The following is a 20,732-nucleotide window of genomic DNA, read 5'->3' on the forward strand; positions in this document are numbered from 1 at the left end:
AACATAATTGGCATAAATCCTGTTGGTGAACTGCCACACATTAAGAAGTTAACATAGGCATTTGCTGTTGGGCACCAAGTTGTGTGTGACTTGGCATGTAACAGTAAATGATGGTCTAAATGGGGGAATTTCGCTTAGCTTTGGGAACCAATTTTCGCTTTATGACGATCAAAAATAGGTAATTGTGGGGGTTTCAAAATGGCCGCTGGGTGCTTAAAATGGCTCCCCGCTGTGCTTAGGGATGGATTCCTCGCTATACAAGCACTGAAAATGGTCGCCGTATGGAGGATTTTTGCTGGACAGTGAGTTTTTAGCCCATTGGAATGCACTGAGAGGTTTTCAATGTGTTTCAATGGGCTTTTAAATTTTGCTTTACGATGTTTTCGCTTAACAGCGATTTTCCTGGAACGGATTATCGTCATTAAGCAAGGCACCACTGTACATCCACTGTGTTAATGCAGGCATAAAACAGTCAATAGGATTTTCAATGCATTTTGTAACTTTAAAAAAACAGCTCAACAATTTGCGCCTTTGCCTTTGATTACTGACCTATGGTTTTCCACTGTGCATTTATCATAAAGACAGATAGTTCCTTGCCAGAAGCATGGAAAGCTTTTGCGGACATAAGATAGAAGATAACCTAGTCACATACAAGTTCAGTCCCTCAGGCCTACTGGATACGTTCCCATGTTCATCCAGGGTCTGGGTAAGGTGTAGGTATCTTCAGCATCAGAGCTTTGGAAATGCTCATTTTCTTCCTGCTCTATCAGCTGCTGGAAACAGTGACGGTTAGGAAACAGGCAAGGTTCTCTTATGAATATTTTCAGGGCCATTGGACCATATGAACCAAACGTCAAATGTAATTTGGTTGTTCGTCTAGCCGGCAGTTTTCATGGGACCAAATCCTGTTGAGTGATTCTGCTCTGTAGATCTCTGAACTTTTCGCTGTTTAGTTAGAGACTTTTAAGCCACTGGAAGTTCACACTCTGCCAATAGAATTGAGATAGTTATAGTCTAAGAACCAGAACTTTTCAAAACTCTGTCCAAATGTGGGGTGCACTCTGAACCCCCCCTTTTTAAAGAGAACAGGAAATGTGAATCAATCTGAAGCTGCTCTTTTCTTTATTTTTCTTCTGTTTTAGATTCTTATTCCAGGCAGCAGCTGATGGAGCACAAAGGAAAGCAAATTGGGAGCTTTGAGTGATGACTGGCTATGTCTAGGTTTCAAACTGATTCATTTCAGACTTGGGGGGGGGGGGGGGAAAAGAATCATTTCCAAAAATTTACTAGATGAATACATGGGCATTTGCTAATTTAGAAATATATAGTACAATATCAGGACAGTGGAACATTTTATTATAAATTTTGCTTTCTGATTTGGGAGCTAATCTAGCAGTGAAAGAAATAATGATTTGATATGAATGGCAGAGGAGAAATCTTAAAGGCAAGTCTTACCAGGGGTTCACCTCCAAGGAAGGAAGGCATCAAAGTTATTTTGATTACATGAGAGCGCCATCATGTGGACGTTTAGCAACAATTCTGTATGAAGTTGGATTGCAGAAAAGACAAGCATCCTTATATGTAACTTATTTTTACAACAGAAAACATGGAAATATTTCCCTTCTCATTATTTTGAGGAGAATTAATAAGTTTTAGATGTATTTGTTGTTTTTTTCAGAGGCAGTTGCAACGTATACTTGGAAGGTTCATTTGCCTAAAATTTGTGTACAACATTACTGTCTGTTTTGTTCCTCAGTAGTGCTTGCAAGAATGGCTTTTGCATGTTTTCTTTCAGGGTGTTTACATACCTATAGCTTTCCTGCAACCTAACTTGCCTCACATCCGCTTTATCTTTACTGCCATTCCAGCCTTCAATTTCTGTAGTTCCATTATAGCACTGTCAGTTTTTTGAGGGAAAATTTAACCCACTGGCCTAGTCAGTTTCCCTGTCTTGAGGTTCAAGATAGCAGCAGCCTCACCCCCCATTCTGAGGTTGCCGTAAGGCCACCAGCAGTGCAAAGAGGGTGCTTTGTGTGGAGAAGGCAGCAGTCCAAATACACCACCGGCCAAGAGCCAACTTCGGTTTGAGGAAACTGAGTCTCCCTTTTTTTTCCTCTCATAACAAATGCTTGACCTTAACTCTACTGTTCACTGGGTTAGTGGCTACGTGTTTGGAGGCATTTAAGACCACTGAATCTCAGTAGCATTTGGGAACATTTCTTTTTTTAAAAAGGAAATGCTTATTTACTTTTTTAAAGTAAATAATTAAAAGTCAAAACTGGATAGAACAAGACACATAATGAATGAAGCTTTTCTTTGTATTTTGGTTAATTGATCACCATATGAGATGAAGAATGTCTGCCATAAAAGTCCTGGCCACAGGCAGCCATCTTTTCTCTCCATTGCTGCTACCTTGGGAAGTCCTTCCTACATGCAGTGGCTTCCTCAGCATTCATGAATATCTTTCTGCACGGGAAGTATATAGCATCTTGCCTGCTTCTTAGGTCATAATGCCTCAGTTTGGATTTCCATGGAGACCAAGAAATATAAAAGGAGCTTCAGAAATATTTATGTTTAGTTTAACATCTGGAGTCTCTGAGGCTACAACTACATGGTCAAGTACCATAGGATTTGCTGCAGGTATAAAATTGATGAATTCAATTTTTTTTTACTGATCATATGACAGAAAGGCTAATTTGAATCAGCCCAGCCTTTTTTGCTCTTAATGAAGAGGTTTTTCTCTGCCCCTAGGGGCTCCTACTTTTTTCAAGCCAGAATGATTTGAAAGGACTTCCATGAGCAGTAGTTTCATTCTGCAAAATGGCGGGTGTGTGTTTGTGGGTGGTATGGTGGTGACATAGGCAGCTGATGTTGAGAGTTCTGGGAACTTAAGTTCCAGTAAAATGCACAGCGGAAGGCCAGCTCCTTAAGATTAGAATTAGCTGTAGAAGTCCCCTTCTTTACCCAACTGTTTTTGGTATCCACCCTCACCAAAGCCTAGCACTTTAGAAAATAAGACTCAGGAGGCGATCTTTAAGTAAAAAAGGTTTGTGTATTTTACTCACTTAAATGTCCATTTCTAAAATAGGCACTCATTAGGCTTAAGGTTGATAGAAAGAAAATAGTAAAATAAGGTTTGTTTCCTCAGCCCATGTGGCTGGGAGGATCTCTAGGATTTGGAGATCCATCCTGGAGATCTAGTATCTTCCAAGGTGAAAAATGGTCTGAGACAAAATGGAGTCTCTCAAAACGTTTGAGGAGGAGAAGGGAAGAAAAAAAGGGCAGAGTTTATCTAGCCCAGCAACAACAAACCCTTCTGATTAGTTAGCATGCAAACAAACAAGCAAACAAGTTAGTCTGTGATGGAGGCCCTTCCTTCCATATCTTGAAATTTACATCAAGATTGCTAACTAGCCAACAATTGGGACATGGTTTTTAGGGACTGGAGGCACACCTGGCCTCACAATCTGTCCCTTGAGTGTTCCAGAATTTTATTTATTTATTTTGAAGAAACACGTTTAGCTGAGCTGTTGCATTGATATACTGTAGTAGTTTAGTGCTAGATCAACTTGGCAGAAAGAGAGAGAGAGAGAAAAATCAGCCCAAAGTTCCACACCCCATTCTGTAGTTTTTGCTGTCCACCAACTCTTCTACTTAAAAAAACAAAATAAAATGAAAATAAAAATCAAATCTCCAATGCAGAAAAGAAATACCAACTAAGTACACACGCAAAGTGGTGCTTTGCCTCCTGCCTCATGAGGGAGAACACACAACTGTACACTCTCACACAAACACAAAAGTAGCCGTAGCACTCATCTTTCTCTACAAAGCGTCTCTCCTAAGATGTACCTCATTTTTATAATGGCTCCTCTTGGGCAGACCTCTTGTTTATTTTTTTTACAGCTCAACAAGCTATCTGAACTATCTGGGTCAGCAGGACAAGATGAGAAAATAGGGTGACTGAGGATGGGAAGCCTTCTTGAAGCAATTCCGTTGAATGTGCCACCTATAACCACTTCAAACTGAACTGCAATTAGAAGTCTTTTTCCTTCCCCTGCTTGTGTGGTCACTTATATCAAAGAAAACCAAATGCCCCAGGGTGTCTTTGCAGTGAGAGAAGGTGAGTTTATTCACATTTCCCTTGCTGCATAGTCACACACTTAGTGACAGTTGAGCTTAGATCTTCTAGGTTGTCTTGCCCCCACCTCAGAAGTGGAGGGAAAAGATGCTAAAATGATGATACAAGATGAAATGTCACTGAAAAGCAGATGTAGAAAATGGTAAGAAGTATATTGAGGTAACTGTACTGAAAGGGTGCCTAATGAAATATGGTGAGGCAAAGCTTGTGGCAAAGAGAGGAGAATAATGCAGAATAGTGTTGAAGTTTGACTTCCTTCCTTCCTTCTAAAGGACACAAAGTAGCCTGAAATATTGATATTAAAGGAGGAATGGGTGGGACTGCATTGGGTTTAACTCAAGAAATTATGGGAGAAAAAAGAGAGGAAGGAATAAATGTTAACCTATAATTGAGTTAAGAGCTGTACAGCCTTGAATTATCAGTGATGGTTTGGTAAGAATGTACTAATTTAAAAGGGTGAACACACACACACACACACACACACACACACACACACACACACACACACACACACACACACACACACACACACACACACACACACACACACACACACGTTTTTGCTGATGAGAGTTGTTAGACACTGCTCAAACTAAACATTCAAAATATGTCTCATGACTGTATTATGGAACAGTTTAACCAACAGGATAGTTCAAGGAGATATGAAAGTGTTTCAAGCTTGAATAATGTTATATGATAAATTTAGGAACTGTTTCCCTGTAACTAAAGTTACTAACATTCTGCTCCCCCTACCATCTTGACCATGGAGTTCCAGAATGTCCCGTGTAGATAAAGGAAAGAGGAAGAGAGGGAAATGTCTAATTTTCCTTCAAGCTGCTAAGTAGACTTGAATGGATCTTATGTATATCCAATTATCTTTTTTCTGATGGACCCTGTGACAGATGGACTCTCATGGTGTGTTTGACATCATCAAGGACACAGAGCAATGTTGGGGGCTGGGGCTGAGTTTTGTTTTGTTTTGGTTTTTGGTTGAAAAGCAACACTGAAAATATATTGTGACTGCATGTATTCCATTCACGACTAATAGCTGTTCTAGATCACACAATCAGCAGGGGAAAACATTTAATCCTAGGGATGTCCACTGCCTTTAGATATACGTAGTGTAAAAATGAGCCAAATGAAGGGTATTGGTGCTTTTTCAGGGTGATCAAAGAGCAGTGCCAAGAGGAATTAATAAGGTGCAATGACATCCCCTTGGATCCCTCCTGTTAAATCCGAGGGTTCACACATCATGATTAAAGTGGAGAATGAGAAAGAAAAACAAAGGAAGATTATGAAGAGGGTTAAAAAAATCTTGGGAATCAACCTTCCTTGCCTTTTCTGTTGTAGTCGTTGATTAAATTGTCAAAGTGTAACAGCTGAGGCATGACTAATTTCAAATCTAGAGGGCAGAAAGAGAGGGATTGGTAAAGGAGAGAAAATGTAGAAGTGTTAGTTTGTTTAAACTCACAAATACTATGAGACATCCAGACAAGGATCAGGTTGGACTGCCTTCAAAAGGGTACAAGGTGGGTCGGCCCCAATCTGTGTGCTCTTTATTCGGGCACAGAGTGGATTGGGTGAGGGGCTGTGCAGCACAACACATACTGTACAACACTGATCCAAGTTACTATATGTTTTGTAAAAAAATGGCAACAAAAAACTTGTAAAATAAAAGTCCAATCAAAGAGCTGCCATGCACATTTAGTTCATCCTACAACATGCAGTTTGTTATTTCACAGCCAGGACACGGGTTAGAAGGAGGACAGTATCCCTGTCCTTCTTTTTAAAGAGACATATATGTCACCAAACACTGAATGATATGAAATGGAGTTGTAGTCTTGGTTGCTTCTACCACCAACTGAAGATTTAGCAGTGTATGTAGGCATTTTCCTGACTGTTAATGCATATCAGTTTGCTCTTGCTTTTATAATCAGTTGTTCATATGCATTCTTCTCTTGTTGCTGTTTTACTGGTTTTCACATTTTTTTCCACTGAATTGTAAACTGCTTTGAAAATTTCAAATGGAAAGCAGTAAAATGCTATGAATGGATGGATGAATGAATGGTAATTGGTCACCCACTAGTGGCTCCCCAGTCATAGAAGCCACTTCATCCTGCTGCCAGGCCTTCTAAACTTCTCTCATATTTGATCTGATAGTGGTAGAAGAGATGATTAGGGCTATGGAATGCCAGACAACAATGGTATCCCTCTGTCTTTTCTGAAGCTAACCTTTCATGGAGAGATAGTTTTATTGACAGAAGAGATTTGGGATGTGCAGTAGCCAAAATTCAGATTTGGAATTTTAAACATTTTGAATTTCCCGATATCCAGAACTCCATTACACTCAATATGGGTACTGCATCGATATTATTTTGCCCTTTAAAAAACACACACAAACAGGCCAATGATTTTTAAAGGATTTTCCTGTGTCCCCTGACACCCCCCCCCAGGGGTTGTGCTGAACAAAAGGAGTGCACATCAACAGCCAGCAGTGCCTAGGCATTAGGAAATGACTGTAATGGGCACATAGACTGAACCCTGAACAATGGAAATGCCAGCAGCATTAGGGAATCAGAGAAAGGTCATGCTGGGGAATGGGCAAATATTCTGGGGAGGCCTGGTAAGCCAGATCTCCTTCATTAGGTGGTGCTGAATGTGATGGGAAATTCGCTGGTATTGCCCCTCCTGCTGTTGCTTGATATTTGTTGCCTGCTGTTTAATGGGGATGGAGTCCAAGTGGGTTGTTAGCAGATGGTACTCCTTCTTCCACAAGGAAAGAAATCTATAGTGGAGCTGGTCACTTAGCTTGCTGGCAAGGTCACCACTGGAGACTGAAAAAAAATGTTGTTTTCCCTTTTATGGAATCCCCCATCTGCCTAGATTGCCTTTTTTTACAGTACAGTACTGTACTGCCTTTTTTTAAATTATGCCTTCCATGGCAACCAAGCCTGGGAACATTGGAATCCCCTGGCTAAGAATGGCCATCTCCCCACTAAGGACCTGTGTTGGACACTCCAAGCTTCAGATGACATCCTGTAGTGTAGATCAGTGGTTCTTAACCTTTTTGAAAGAAACGCCCCCTTGAGCCATTGAGGAAGTTATCATCGCCCCCCTCCCCGCGGTGATGATATCTTATTTATCTATTTATCTATTTATCTATTTATCTATCTATCTATCTATCTATCTATCTATCTATCTATCTATCTATCTATCTATCTATCTATCTATCTATCTATCTATCTATCTATCTATCTATCTATCTATCTGTCTGTCTGTCTGTCTGTCTGTCTGTCTGTCTGTCTATCTGTCTGTCTATCTATCTATCTATCTATCTATCTATCTATCTATCTATCTATCTATCTATCTATCTATCTATCTATCTATCTATCTATCTATCTATCTATCTATTTATTTATTTATTTATTTATTACACTTAAATCCAATGACCCCTGAAAACAAAATTCAATTCCAAGAAAATGAAAGGCCCCAAAAAGTAACATTTAATGATTTAGTTGCAAGCGAATTTTAAGACGCAAAAAGAAATATAAAAAGGGCATAAAAACAAACCACAATACAGGAACTAAAATTTCAAGACAAAAACTCTGAAACTAAATTAAGATTGGAGGAAAATATATATTCATGCACACTGTAAAAAGGTTGCAGCCATCTTAACAGGTTTGGCTTGCTCCAGCGCCCCCCTACCGCCCCCCTTCTGCTCCAGCGCCCCCATGCCGCCCATTTTCGTTCTACCGCCCCCCTGAAAAATGAAATCGCCCCCTGGGGGGCATTATCGCCCAGGTTAAGAACCACTGGTGTAGATCACTTGACCCATAAAGTCCCGTCTTCTTTGTCCAGAGGAACAGCCACATTCAGGGATGTCTCTGGTGCCAAACCATGGAGTGTCTTTTGCTACTCCAGCACTCTTTCAAGCAGGTAGAAAGTGAAATTTCATCAAGTTGTCACATCCTGGATTTGGTGATACAGTCTCAGGTTTTCTTGCCTCTGCTGCAACAGCTCACTGCCCCGGACAATGTGGTGAAAAATGCCCTACCACCTTTCTGGCCCACTCATTTATATTGAGTACGCTTGTGTCTTCCATATACAATAAAGCACCCAAAACTCCTAGGTTGAGAGTGTGGGCCAAACACTGAATCCCTGTCATCTTCTCAGCCTGCAGTGTTCTCTCCATCATCAGTGAGAAACAGATCTTATTTTTTTGTAGCTGGACTCCACTACTGCAGCATCTCTCTCAACAGCCTTGTGAATGTTTTGAGCTGTATGGCTGCTTTCCATCACAGCCATATTCAATCCCCCTCCCGTATCCTGCTCTTGTGTTGTCCTCCTCCCTGTGTTCTATCAGGGAGATATAGGCATGCATTTGCACCCTGGCTGCTCAAGTTGTCACTTATAAATTGTGCTACTTATGCCATGGCCACCTGTTGCTGTACCAGATGCCTGACTTCCAATATACATATTCTCCCCCAGATCAAATTTGTATGTACTTAAAAGGGAGTTCCCACCTACCACAGTGCTGCTTTGCACAGGAGAGATTTGCTGGGAATGGGGGCTAAATATTTCCTTGAATAAGATGGATCTGCCTCTTATGGAAATGGAAGGCAGAGTCTGGTACTCTTCATAAATCTCTTTCCCAACCATAAGAGTAACAACCCTATTGCTTCCCAAGCTGGCAATGTCAGTTGGTCTGAGTGCTGATGCCATCCCTCACCTTCTCTGACTTCTTGCCCTGGCCGAATTTCACAAAGACGTAACTGGAACATGTCTGAGGTTGACTCATATGTGTCCCACCTTGAACTGGAGGTTTCTCTGTTACCTCCTTGGTAGAGACACACATGCCCTATACTGATGCCTGCTGCTCTTCCATGGTGTCTGAACTGAAAAAGGCAGCTGAGTGGCAGAGTTTGTTTTGGGGTGGGGGGCTCATAATATCAGTTGTAGGTTATCTTTTTCCTCTCCCTCTTCTCTCAGTAGAAACTGCTGCAGTGGGTGCAGGCTGCATTCCTGCAGCCTTCCCCCAGTGCCTAGTTCTTCTACCACACCCACACTTCATACTGTGTACAGTCTCCACACAAAGAGCAGTATGGGATGAAAGAAGTCTATTTTAAATGCTGTGGTTTTTGAAGGGTGTCTTCATGTAGGGCTGAGAAATGTGGCTTAAAGAGACATCCTATTTGGTGAAAATCTCCAGACTTTCATAATGAGAAATAAAGTGATAATAGAAGAATAGTGGAGATAAAATAATATTGTCATCCATATATGTACATGCTTCTATATATTTATTTGTTTGTAACTTTCACAGCATTATGTGATAAACAAACAAACAAAATGCTGGCCAATGCAACCCCAAAGGTGTTCAGATATAAAAATATAATGATATGGATTCCTACTTTTTCTGTGTACATTTTCAGTGGTGTTATATACAAGTATAACAGCACTGAAAGTTTAGATGCTATATTTAACATTTCCCACAGCAATTCCTGGGCTTTTGGCTGGTAAAATATTAAAATTTTAAAAATTAAACACAATGAGAAAATAAAACAAAATTTCTAGGAGCAATTAAGCCATTTCCAGAAACTGAACACTGGTATTATTGTTTGTGGGGCCTGTGTTTCTAGATGGCCTAAGACCAAGGTTCCCTCTAAAGTGTGTAGCTGCATGAGTACGTATGACTTCACCCCCCTCTGCTCAGGACTCCTTCTCCTCTGCTCACAAAAAGCAACAATTTCCATCCCCTTTGGTTCCGGTCGTAATGGAAATCCACGGTGGGGGGGGAGTCACATGGGGTGGAGGTGCACATGTGAGGGGCAGAGTGTCACCCTGCAGGGCTGAAAATTAGAGGGAACGTTGCCTAAGGCCATGAGGGGATGACTTTCATGTTAGGCTTAGGAAAGAAAAAAAAGTCAAAAAGATCTTATGCTTTTTAGTTAGAAGCAAAAGTATGGGTGTAGACTTCTTCAGTTATTTACATTTCATTTAAAAATCGGGGGGGGGGGGAAGGACATTCTCTAGAGCCCGCATTTTCAGAGAAGCTGCTCTAACAAGATCTGTCAGGAACATGTCCCAATTCTCCACATGAACTCACCAGAGGCATTATCGTCATTTTCTAGTTGGAAAAGAACCTTTCATTTCAACCCTGCCTTTTTTTTTCTTTTTTCTTTTTACTATATCTGCAGAGTGCCAATTTTGCTGCCTTCACACAAATTTCCCTCAGGAGGAGGACAACGTTCTGAAGAGGAGAGCTTCTCCTGTCCCTGGGCATTAGTCCATGTCATTCAAACCTCTGGAAAACTCTGGCATTCTAAATCCCATGAAGAGCCTCCATGCTCAGAAGAATGCAGGCACTTCAGGAAGTCACCTGCCACACCTACAGGGAGATGGAAATGTATAATGAAATAGGGCTAGTGCACATTCTACATCTCTGATGTTTAGTCTTCCTTGTTTACACCCAAACAAGGAAGCTTATGCCCAATAAGGAAAAAGAACTACCAGGCACACAAGAAGGACAAGTGACATTTACTAAATGTTTCTATGTCAGGGGTCTGTGGCTAAACAAAAGAAGGGCAGTACAGATCTTGGCAACTGTACACCCCTTCCCTGTCTTCATAGTTGCTGCGCGTTGCCTTTTTATGCATTATTGTTCATGGGAAAGGGGTATATCTTTTCTCCCTGCTCCTTTTACGTGCATGGAGACGACTTCCAGTATGAAAAGCCCATTGTAAATTTCCTGCTTTACTATATGTTTGTACGTGCTGAACTCCACATTTCCACAACTAACTACTCTCTTGTGCTTAACTTCGACAGTAAGCGGACAGTGCCCTCTTAAGGTTCTCTGTGGGAAAACACCTATGTTGATTTCCATGGCGTGTCCGGACAGTTTTATGAAATTCTGAATTGTGCTTGGAAGACCAGAGCTGGACAATTAGAAATAAAATGGGATAGTATACAGTATTTGATGGGGTGAGAATTCACTTGCTTCGCAGCAAACTGGGTGTTGCATCAGCAGACCTACGTGTCAGAACTGAGTTGCCACCAGTTTTGTATAAATGAGGGGATGGGGTAATTCTAAACACCATGTGGGGACAGGAGCTGTTCCTGCACCTTCAGTGCATCCCTCCCCCCAAAGCCAATTCCACTGGCCATTTCCTCAATCGCTTTCTCATCAAGAGAACTGCAGGGGAGAAGATCTCTTAGGGGATGAGGTAAACATGGGCTTGGGAAAGGGTTTGGTTCCCGCACACGCCCCTTCAGATTGCCATTTAAATTACATCCCGCCCCTTTACTGTTTTCATGTCTAGTGTCCATTTTGCATTTACAAAGAATGTTTTCATTGTTTTTAATTTACAAAATTATTGTTGTTTTTATATAACTACAATATTGTTCTATAATTATAAAATCACTGTCATTTCTTTAACTCAGGCTACACATGTTTTACAAACTATACAAGTGAAAGGAAAGTCTGATGCTCCAAAGAAAAATACTGCCTAGGAACCTGGAATGTAAGATCTATGAATCTTGCTAAGATGGCTATGGTAAAACAGGAGATGGCAAGAATAAACATTGACATCCTGGGCGTCACTGAACTAAAATGGATGGGAAGAGGCGAATTCAGTTCAGACGATTATCATATCTATTATTGTGGGCAAGAATCCCATAGAAGTAATGAAGTAGCCCTCATAGTCAACAAGACCTGGAGCCGATTATGGCTCTGATCATCAGCTTCTTATAGCAAAACTCAAGCTTAAACTGAAGAAAGTAGGAAAAACCACTGGGCTAGTCAGGTATAATCTAGACCAAATCCCTTATGAATACACAGTGGAAGTGAACAACAGATTTAAGGAACTCGATTTAGTGGACAGAGTGCCTGAAGAACTATGGCTGGAGGCTCATAACATTGTACAGGAGGCAGCAACAAAAACCATCCCAAAGAAAAGGAAATGAAAGAAAGCAAAGTGGCTGTCCAACGAGGCCTTACAAATAGCAGAGAGGAGAAGGGAAACAAAACGCAAGAGAGATAGGGAAAGTTACAGAAAATTGTTTGCAGATTTCCAAAGAATAGCAAGGAGAGACAGGAGGGCCTTCTTAAATGAACACTGCAAATAGAGAAAAATAATAGAAAGGGAAAAAACCAGAGATCTGTTCAAGAAAATTGGAGATATTAAAGGAACATTTTGTGCAAAGATGGACATGATAAAGGACAAAAAAGGTAGGAACCTCACAGAAGCAGAAGACATCAAGAAGAGGTGGCAAGAATACACAGAGGAGCTATACCAGAAAGATTTGGATGTTCTGGACAACCCAGATAGTGTGGTTGCTGACCTAGAGCCAGACATCCTGGAGAGTGAAGTCAAGTGGGCCTTAGAAAGCCTGGCTAACAACAAGGCTAGTGGAGGTGATGGCATTCCAGTCAAACTATTTAAAATTTTAAAAGATGACGCTGTTAAGGTGCTACACTCAATATGCCAGCAAGTTTGGAAAACTCAACAGTGGCCAGAGGATTGGAAAAGATCAGTCTACATCCCAATCCCAAAGAAGGGCAGTGCCAAAGAATGCTCCAACTACCATAAAATTGCATTCATTTCACACGCTAGCAAGGTTATGCTCAAAATCCTACAAGGTAGGCTTCAGCAGTATGTGGACCGAGAACTCCCAGAAGTACAAGCAGGATTCCGAAGGGACAGAGGAACTAGAGACCAAATTGCTAACATGTGCTAGATTATGGAGAAAGCCAGAGAGTTCCAGAAAAACATCTACTTCTGCTTCATTGACTACGCAAAAGCCTTTGACAGTGTGGACCACAGCAAACTATGGCAAGTCCTTAAAGAAATGGGAGTGCCTGACCACCATATCCTTCTCCTGAGAAACCTATATGTGGGACCTGAAGCAACTGTGAGAACTGGATATGGAACAACTGATTGGTTCAAAATTGGGAAAGAAGTACAACAAGGCTGTATATTGTCTCTCTGCTTATTTATCTTATATGCAGAATACATCATGTGAAAGGCTGGACTGGAGGAATCCCAAACTGGAATTGAGATTGCCAGAAGAAATATCAACAACCTCCGATATGCAGATGATACCACTCTGATGGCAGAAAGTGAGGAGGAATTTAAAAAACCTCTTAATGAGGGTGAAAGAGGAGAGCGCAAAAATGGTCTGAAACTCAACATAAAAAACAAAAAACAAAACCTAAGATCATGGTATTGGTCCCATCACCTCCTGGCAAATAGAAGGGGAAAGAGATGGAGGCCGTGACTTTCTTGGGCTCCACAATCACTGCAGATTGTGACAGCAGCCACGAAATTAAAATACGCCTCCTTCTTGGGAGGAAAGTGATGACTGTGACGGTAGCGATGATGTCATCTGCCTGTCATTGCTGTGGCTGGAGTTCATCTGCCTATAGCATGACGGGAGGTGGGACTTCAGAGGGTGGAGCCATGGTATTTAAGGGGGGAGTGAATGAGGTGTGAGTCAGATAGGGTTGAGATAGGGCTTGGATAGGGTCTGGTAGGGACTTAGGGAGTTAGGGCTTGTATATGTTATGAAGTACTGTGTTAGTGAAGGTCTGAGAGAGAGTGTGTATGAGGGGATACTTTATTATTACTGAATGCCTTTTTAATTTAGTTGATAAAGTGATTTACCATTCCTTCTGTTGTTATCAATAAAATACAAGTTTTTATTTTTAAAATCATACATTTGTCTGAAGAGTCTTATGAAGGAGTGGTTGGTGGCAGCGTGAATAAAGTGTGTGTATGTAAGAGTGACGTGACACCTCCTTTGTGACGTGAGAGGAGGCTGTCACAATGACAAACCTCAACAGCATCTTAAAAAGCAGAGACATCACCTTGCCAACAAAAGTCCGATAGTCAAAGCTATGGTTTTTCCTGTAGTGATGTATGGAAGTGAGAGCTGGACCATAAAGAAAGCTGACCGCTGAAGAATTGATGCTTTAGAATTGTGGTGCTTAAGGAGGCTCTTGAGATTCCCCTGGACTACAAGGAGAACAAATTTATCCATTCTGAAGGAAATCAACCCTGAGTGCTCACCGGAAGGACAGATCCTGAAGCTGAGGCTCCAATACTTTGGCCATTTCATGAGAAGAGAAGACTCCCTGGAAAAGACCCTGATGTTGGGAAAGTGTGAGGGCAGGAGGAGAAGGGGACGACAGAGGATGAGATGGTTGGACAGTGTCATGGAAGCTACTAACATGAATTTGACAAAACTCCGGGAGGCAGTGGAAGATAGGAGGGCCTGGCGTGCTCTGGTCCATGGGGTCATGAAGAGTCGAACACAATGACTAAACAACAACAATATTTTCAGCAGGGCTGAGCCACACGGATCCTGCCCACTGACGTCCTCCCAGAGAAGACAAGAGCCAAAGTGTTCATGAATCTTCCACTCTTTACCATTTGAAGGCAACAGGAGCTTCATAAATATCTCCCATTTACGGATCACAACTGATTACTCCCATGTAGCTTGTCCAAGAGTGAGCGGCTGAGATGCAAAGATGGAAATACTTGGGAGAGCTCTGTTTTGTTTTGCTTCCATATATTGGAGAAAATGTCCAAAATGATGAGCTTGTACCACTGTTGGTGGGTGCTCGTCTACGAGCAGTTAACCTACAGAAGGGACACATGTGTTTGTAGGCTTTTCATAGAGTTGGGACTCCCAGTCATGCATGGTCTCTGATCAGATGGAGTCCCCCCCCCCGCCCCCGCTTCTATGCAGATGGGCCATGTCTTCCCTCACAAAAACAAACAAAAAAGCATACCCATGAAAATGAACTTTCACACCTGCAGCACATCTCCAGTGACGTGATTAGTTTTTTAAAGGCTCTCTGAATGGGGACAAGCTTGTTTTAAGCCTAAAACTGTCTTTTAAGAAAGAAGAAAGTGATCTTCCAAGCATTACTGGTTTTGCAAAAGAATTGGGTGTGACCTAACAAAATCCAGGGGAGAGCAAAACTAGCTCCTAGAAGCTGGTGATGGCCTGCTGTTCCCTGGTATAAATTATGGAATGGAAGCCAGCATTTATGTTTCCATGGGAAGAACAAATTATAATGGATTCAGCATACCAGTGTGTTCATCCGCTTGTTTGTTTAATGTATGACTTCTGGGAAACAGAAGGACTAGATACTACAGTGAACTAGACACTTTGCATATTCCATGTTGCATATCACCATAAGGTGTTTTGTTAAGATACTGTATGACTAGTTACAATGTACTAATCTGCATCTACTAGCAAGCCATGATTTCCTAATTCACCCACAATCTAATTTGTTCATGGCTTATGAATTTGAACTCATTCATTGTTTCCCATTGGTCATTGTTGTCTTATGAATTCTGGCTTGTTGTGTGATTTGTTTCCCCAGCTATCTAACATGAAACAAGAACTAACAAGAGAGAAGCAAATCTGTTCTTCACTTCCACTGTGTATTCATAAGAGATTTGGTCTAGATTATACCTGACTAGCCCAGGGTTTTTCTTACTTTCTTCAGTTTAAGATTGAGTTTTGCTATAAGAAGCTGATGATCAGAGCCACAATCAGCTCCAGGTTTGTTTTTGCTGACTGTATAGAGCTTCTCCATCTTTGGCTGCAGAGAATATAATCAATCTGATTTTGGTATTGCCCATCTATAAGTTGCTCCTTGTGTTATTGGAAAAGAGTGTTTGTGATGAGCAGCTTGTTCTCTTGACAAAACTCTATTAGCCTTTGCCCTGCTTAGTTTTGAACTCCAAGGCCAAACTCGCCTGTTGTTCCTTTTATCTCTTGATTCCCTTCTTTAGCATTCCATTCCCCTATAATGAGAAGAACATCTTTCTTTGGTGTCAGTTCTAGAAGGTGTTGTAAGTCTTCTTAGAATTGGTCAGTGGTTGGTGCATCAACTTGGATTGCTGTGATGTTGAAAGGTCTGTCTTGGATTCATATTGAAATCATTCTATCATTTTTGAGATTGTATCCCAGTACAGCTTTTCCCACTCTTCTTGTTGACTATGAGGGCTACTTCATTTCTTCTACGGGATTCTTGCCCACAATAATAGATATGATAATTGTCTGAACTGAATTCACCCCTTCACATCCATTTTAGTTCACTGACGCTGATGATGTTGATGTTTATTCTTGCCATCTCTTGTTTGACCACCTCCAGCTTCCCAAGGTTCATAGATCTTACATTCCAGGTTCCTATGCAGCATTTTTCTTTGCAGCATCGGACTTTCCTTTCACTTCCAGGCGTGTCCACAGTTGAGAGTCCTTTTGGCTGTGGCCCAACCACTTCATTAGCTCTGGAGCTACTTGTCCCCCACTCTTCCTCAGTAGCATGTTGGACGCCTTCCGACCTGAGGGGCTCATCTTCCAGTGTCATATCTTTTAGCCTTTTATTTCTATTCATGGGGTTTTCTTGGCAAAGATATTGGAGTGGCTATGACCTGTTTGTCTTGGGTGTCTGAATTACTCAAGCCCCTTTGCCACAACAAGGCAGCAATCTGTGAAGGGTGCTGAAAATATAATCTCTGTTAAAAATGATCTGCTGACCAGGCCATCCCTTGGAATATGTAGATGATTACATAAAGTTCTGAATAACTGCAATCCACTGAGAGCTGCACCAACCATTTTGCTGTGTGAGGAAAAGCAAGAAGATGCCTCCCCTCATATCAAGGTAGATGGCATCAAGGTCAGTCAAGTAATTTTGGCATTTGAGGCTGAAGAACCTCATAGGCTTCCCACCCTGGCTGCAAAAATAGAGTAACAATAAAATTAGCAACAATTTCTCAACTGTTTGTTAGTCAAATGCTGCTGCCCAAGCTGGCTGCCACACTCTGCCTAATGGTAGGGCTCACCTCAGATTTAGCTCCTAATTTTAGACTCCCCCCCGCCCCCGTCGACCCCAGACAATATGGAAAAAAGATGTAGCTGAGCCCAAGCTCAAGAAACTGGTTACATTTCAAAGGGAAAGTGTGATGGATTAGCAGGAAAGTAGCAGTTGGGTTCGGCAATAAACACTCTCCAAAATGAGTCCAGGAGGTCAATACAATGCATGTTAGTACTCTTCTGAAGAGATTTTACAAGGCAGTTAACCATCCTCTGGTACCAACTAAAAATAAATAAATAAATGCAATTAAATCACTGATTTACAGTCATTTGAATACTGCAGTTAACATCTTATGAATTCATACTGGCCATATAGTCTTACATAAGTGTATGATGGCTCTTTTATAGCCTATGTAGGAACAGATTAATAGGAATGCACAAATCACATTCTGGTGGATTTGCATTTCTTAATCCTGGTGCAGGCTTTGTCTCTTGTTTCCATAGCAATGAGTGGATCTATATTCCAATCACGCTGCCGGCCGGGCTTGTTGTCTCCACTGGGAGAACAGAGCCAGTTACTTATGTATGTGTGAGTTTTGGAGAATACTGTAGCAGGGCGGATTCTGAAATAAGCTAAATATAAAAATGAAGGAATACATTTGAACAAGCAGGACTTCGGTGTAACAGAAGAAATTGTTAGATACCAGGCTGCTTTATTGACATAGCTCATGACCAATAGCAAAATCCTCACCGTGATTCATGCGGATGCAAGTGAAATAGTGTAAATCAGCACAGCAAATCATTGCTCATATTACACGGCACAGGATTAATTGTGCAAAAAGTGTGCCTAGTAATGTGACTGACAGCAATCTGTTGTGGGGAGTTACACTATTTAACCTAGACACACAGAAATCAACAAAAGGATTCTGGCCTCATATTTTTATTTTCTATGATAAAACTAAATTGCACTCTTTTTTTTTTTTGCCTACAGTTTACCCACTCCAATAGAAACGATTTGTTTGGCAGTGTTGCTGCATTTACATATGAATGTATTTTAAACAGTAATACTGTAATTAAAAGTAAACCAAATAGGTATCTTCCTAATGCAGCCTCTATATCACTGAACACTAAGGCAATGGGTTTTGTATAACACATCTTTGGAAGGAAGCCTAATATCATGTATTTTTGACTGCTTATTATTTTCCACACCTGGCTGAAAAACTCGGTGGTTTAGGTCTCTGGCTGTGGAGCCCACGATTGGGAGTTTTATTGCCCACTGTGCCTCTGGGGAGAAGAGCCATCCTGTGTGTTTCTGGATACGCTGCACAGTCCCAGGATGACCCCAGAAGAAGGGAATGGTAAATGACTTCTGAGTATTTTGTACTTGGAAAACCCTAAAAAAGGTCTCCATAAGTCAGAATTGACTTGACAGCACAGTATCATCATCATCATCATCATCATCATCATCATCATCATCATCATCATCATCATCATCATCATCATTCAAAAACAACAGGCACAATCAAATTTATAAAAAACATTGACTTTATTATTATTATTATTATTATTATTATTATTATTATTATTATTATTATTATTATTATTATTATTATTATTATTATTATTATTTGCATTGATCTTTTTATTGAAGCTCGAGTAAATCTTTGTGGAACTATTCAAATCTGAGAGTTTATACATGCCCATAAGCCTGAATATATTTCTGAGTGAAGGAATTTTACTGTGTGAGACCTTGTTTGTTTCAGCCTTGCTATGAATCCTCTCCATTCTGAGATGAAGAGGTATTTTGTTTCCTGTGTAAGTGCCTTATCTCCTGTATATAAAGTGGCAAACTTTCCCCCAGCCTGCTGACAGAAACCACTGGAACAAATCCCCATGATTTCAGCCGAATATTTTTTTATCTATGCCCACTCCTCCCCCGCAGTAATCCCTAATGAATACAGTGGGATTTTTAAGTAAATAAGTATACAGTACTCAAGTATACTTACCAGGAAGTACATGCCCATTGACCAAAGTGGAAAGTTACTTCTTAGCAAACATGTTGAGTTTTGTTTTTTAAAATCCTCCTTCAGCCTCTCATATTCTTTGTGTGCACATGTGTGAAACTACTTAATGCAGGACAGCAAGCAGAACACCTCGGTTTAGAAAACGAGTCTACATTGTAGACAATTTTAAATCTACAGCACAGATATAAGAAACAGAAGCAGTTTTAGCCTTAGACTGCTTGAGTGCCGTACATGTGACAGCCACCAGATATGTGAAACGACGGTTCTAAATTGATTCCTTAGAAGAACCTGCTTGATCAGTTTTAGGATAAATTAAGCATGTTTGCGCAACAGCCTGCGCTTTCACGTAGTAGCATAATGTTGCGTAATAATATACAGATTTTTTTTCCCCTAGCAGCAACATATTGGTACATTTTAGCGCCACTTTCAATTCATAAAAACCATGACCTTGTTATACGTCCCGAAACAGAGCAGAGGGCGCCCCAGAACTACAAATAACACTATCGGAAAGGAGACGCCTGTCCATTTCGGTCGCTCCCTCCCTCTTTTAATTCAGTAAAATACTAAACCCAAGTCATCTTAGCCAGGTCTGAAAAAAAGATAGCGATTGCCTCTTCTGAGGGAATTTAGGCTGGGGAAAGAAATCACAGGGTTGTAGAACATCTGGCACCTTTATTTAATAGCAAGCCACGGGTGCAGGAGAGGGGCGCGGCTGGCGCAGCAGCCTAGGCAGCCTCTCGGGTATGGCAAAGAATCGAAGCATCCAGCTCGGGCGCTTTCTTGTCTTGGAAAAAAAGAAGCCTTGCCTCCCCTAGTTCCCAAAAGTAACGCAGCAGGGCCACGTCGTTCCGCGTCTCAAGAGCTCCTCGGTCCCCAGAAGGAGAACGCCTTGACTTCAAACGTGCCCACGAAGACCGAGCTGGCAGGCGAGCCTCCCCCCGGCTTGGCTTAGGAGACGGAGACGTTCGGCCGCTGGTTGCCGACCCCGCTGCGCTTTCTTGCGCGGATCCTCCGCCGGCTGGGATGGGCTTGGGCGATCCGCCTTTTCCGTTCCTGTCCCTGAGTTGTCGCTCCTTCAGCCACACCAGGAGAGCGGTGTGGGGTGCGTGGGGGGGGGGAGGCGGGTCTGTGGGTCTCATTCCCCCTTCCAGCAACAAAAGGCCGTGCCAGGAGCGCTTCCAGAACAACCCCACACTTTAAAAACCAACCAACCAAACGGGGTTAGAAATAGGGGGCGGTTAAATAAAATAAAATAAAATAAAAACCTCTCTGAAGGCTTTGACAAGTGCTTTTAAGAAAGGAGCCGAAATCTACCAGGAGCGATCCGTCTTTATTAGTATCATCATTTTTCCCCCCTCTGGATTCCCTTCACGTAGGGATTGGAAGCTCCCAAGATTATGTTTACGCACCATCCTAAACGATACTCCTCTTGGAATGGGCAAAGCTTATATTTAAGAGCTTGGCTCACGACGCCCCCTAAGGGCGAGCGAGAGCATCTCCGGCAGTGATAAGCTTGGGGAATGGGTGGGTTGGAGGGGCAAGAAAGATACTGTACTGTATATATATATATATATTCTATACATACAGTATTAAAAAAAGGAAGAGGGGGAGGGGGAGAAAAAAAATACGCACACGCAGAGGCGCGCACGGCTCAACCCTCGCCGCCTGGGCGCACGTAGAACTCTCTCTCTCTTTGTGTATATGTGTGTGTGTGTGAGTGTGTGTGTGCGTGCGCGGGCGCG

The 20,732-nt window shown here is 41.7% G+C and overlaps 1 long non-coding RNA gene across 1 annotated transcript in view; it reads right to left on the bottom strand.

Annotated features, from left to right (window-relative positions):
* LOC144588609 (uncharacterized) overlaps nt 1-20,594 on the bottom strand; it is a 42,305-nt gene extending 21,711 nt beyond the window's left edge. Inside the window, exon 1 of the long non-coding RNA XR_013544231.1 lies at nt 18,973-20,594. This is a non-coding gene — a long non-coding RNA (uncharacterized LOC144588609). The remainder of the gene's footprint in view (nt 1-18,972) is intronic.
* Between the last annotated feature and the right edge of the window lie 138 nt (nt 20,595-20,732).

The sequence above is a fragment of the Pogona vitticeps genome, chromosome 4 (genome assembly GCF_051106095.1).
Source record: "Pogona vitticeps strain Pit_001003342236 chromosome 4, PviZW2.1, whole genome shotgun sequence".
NCBI lineage: Eukaryota > Metazoa > Chordata > Lepidosauria > Squamata > Agamidae > Pogona > Pogona vitticeps.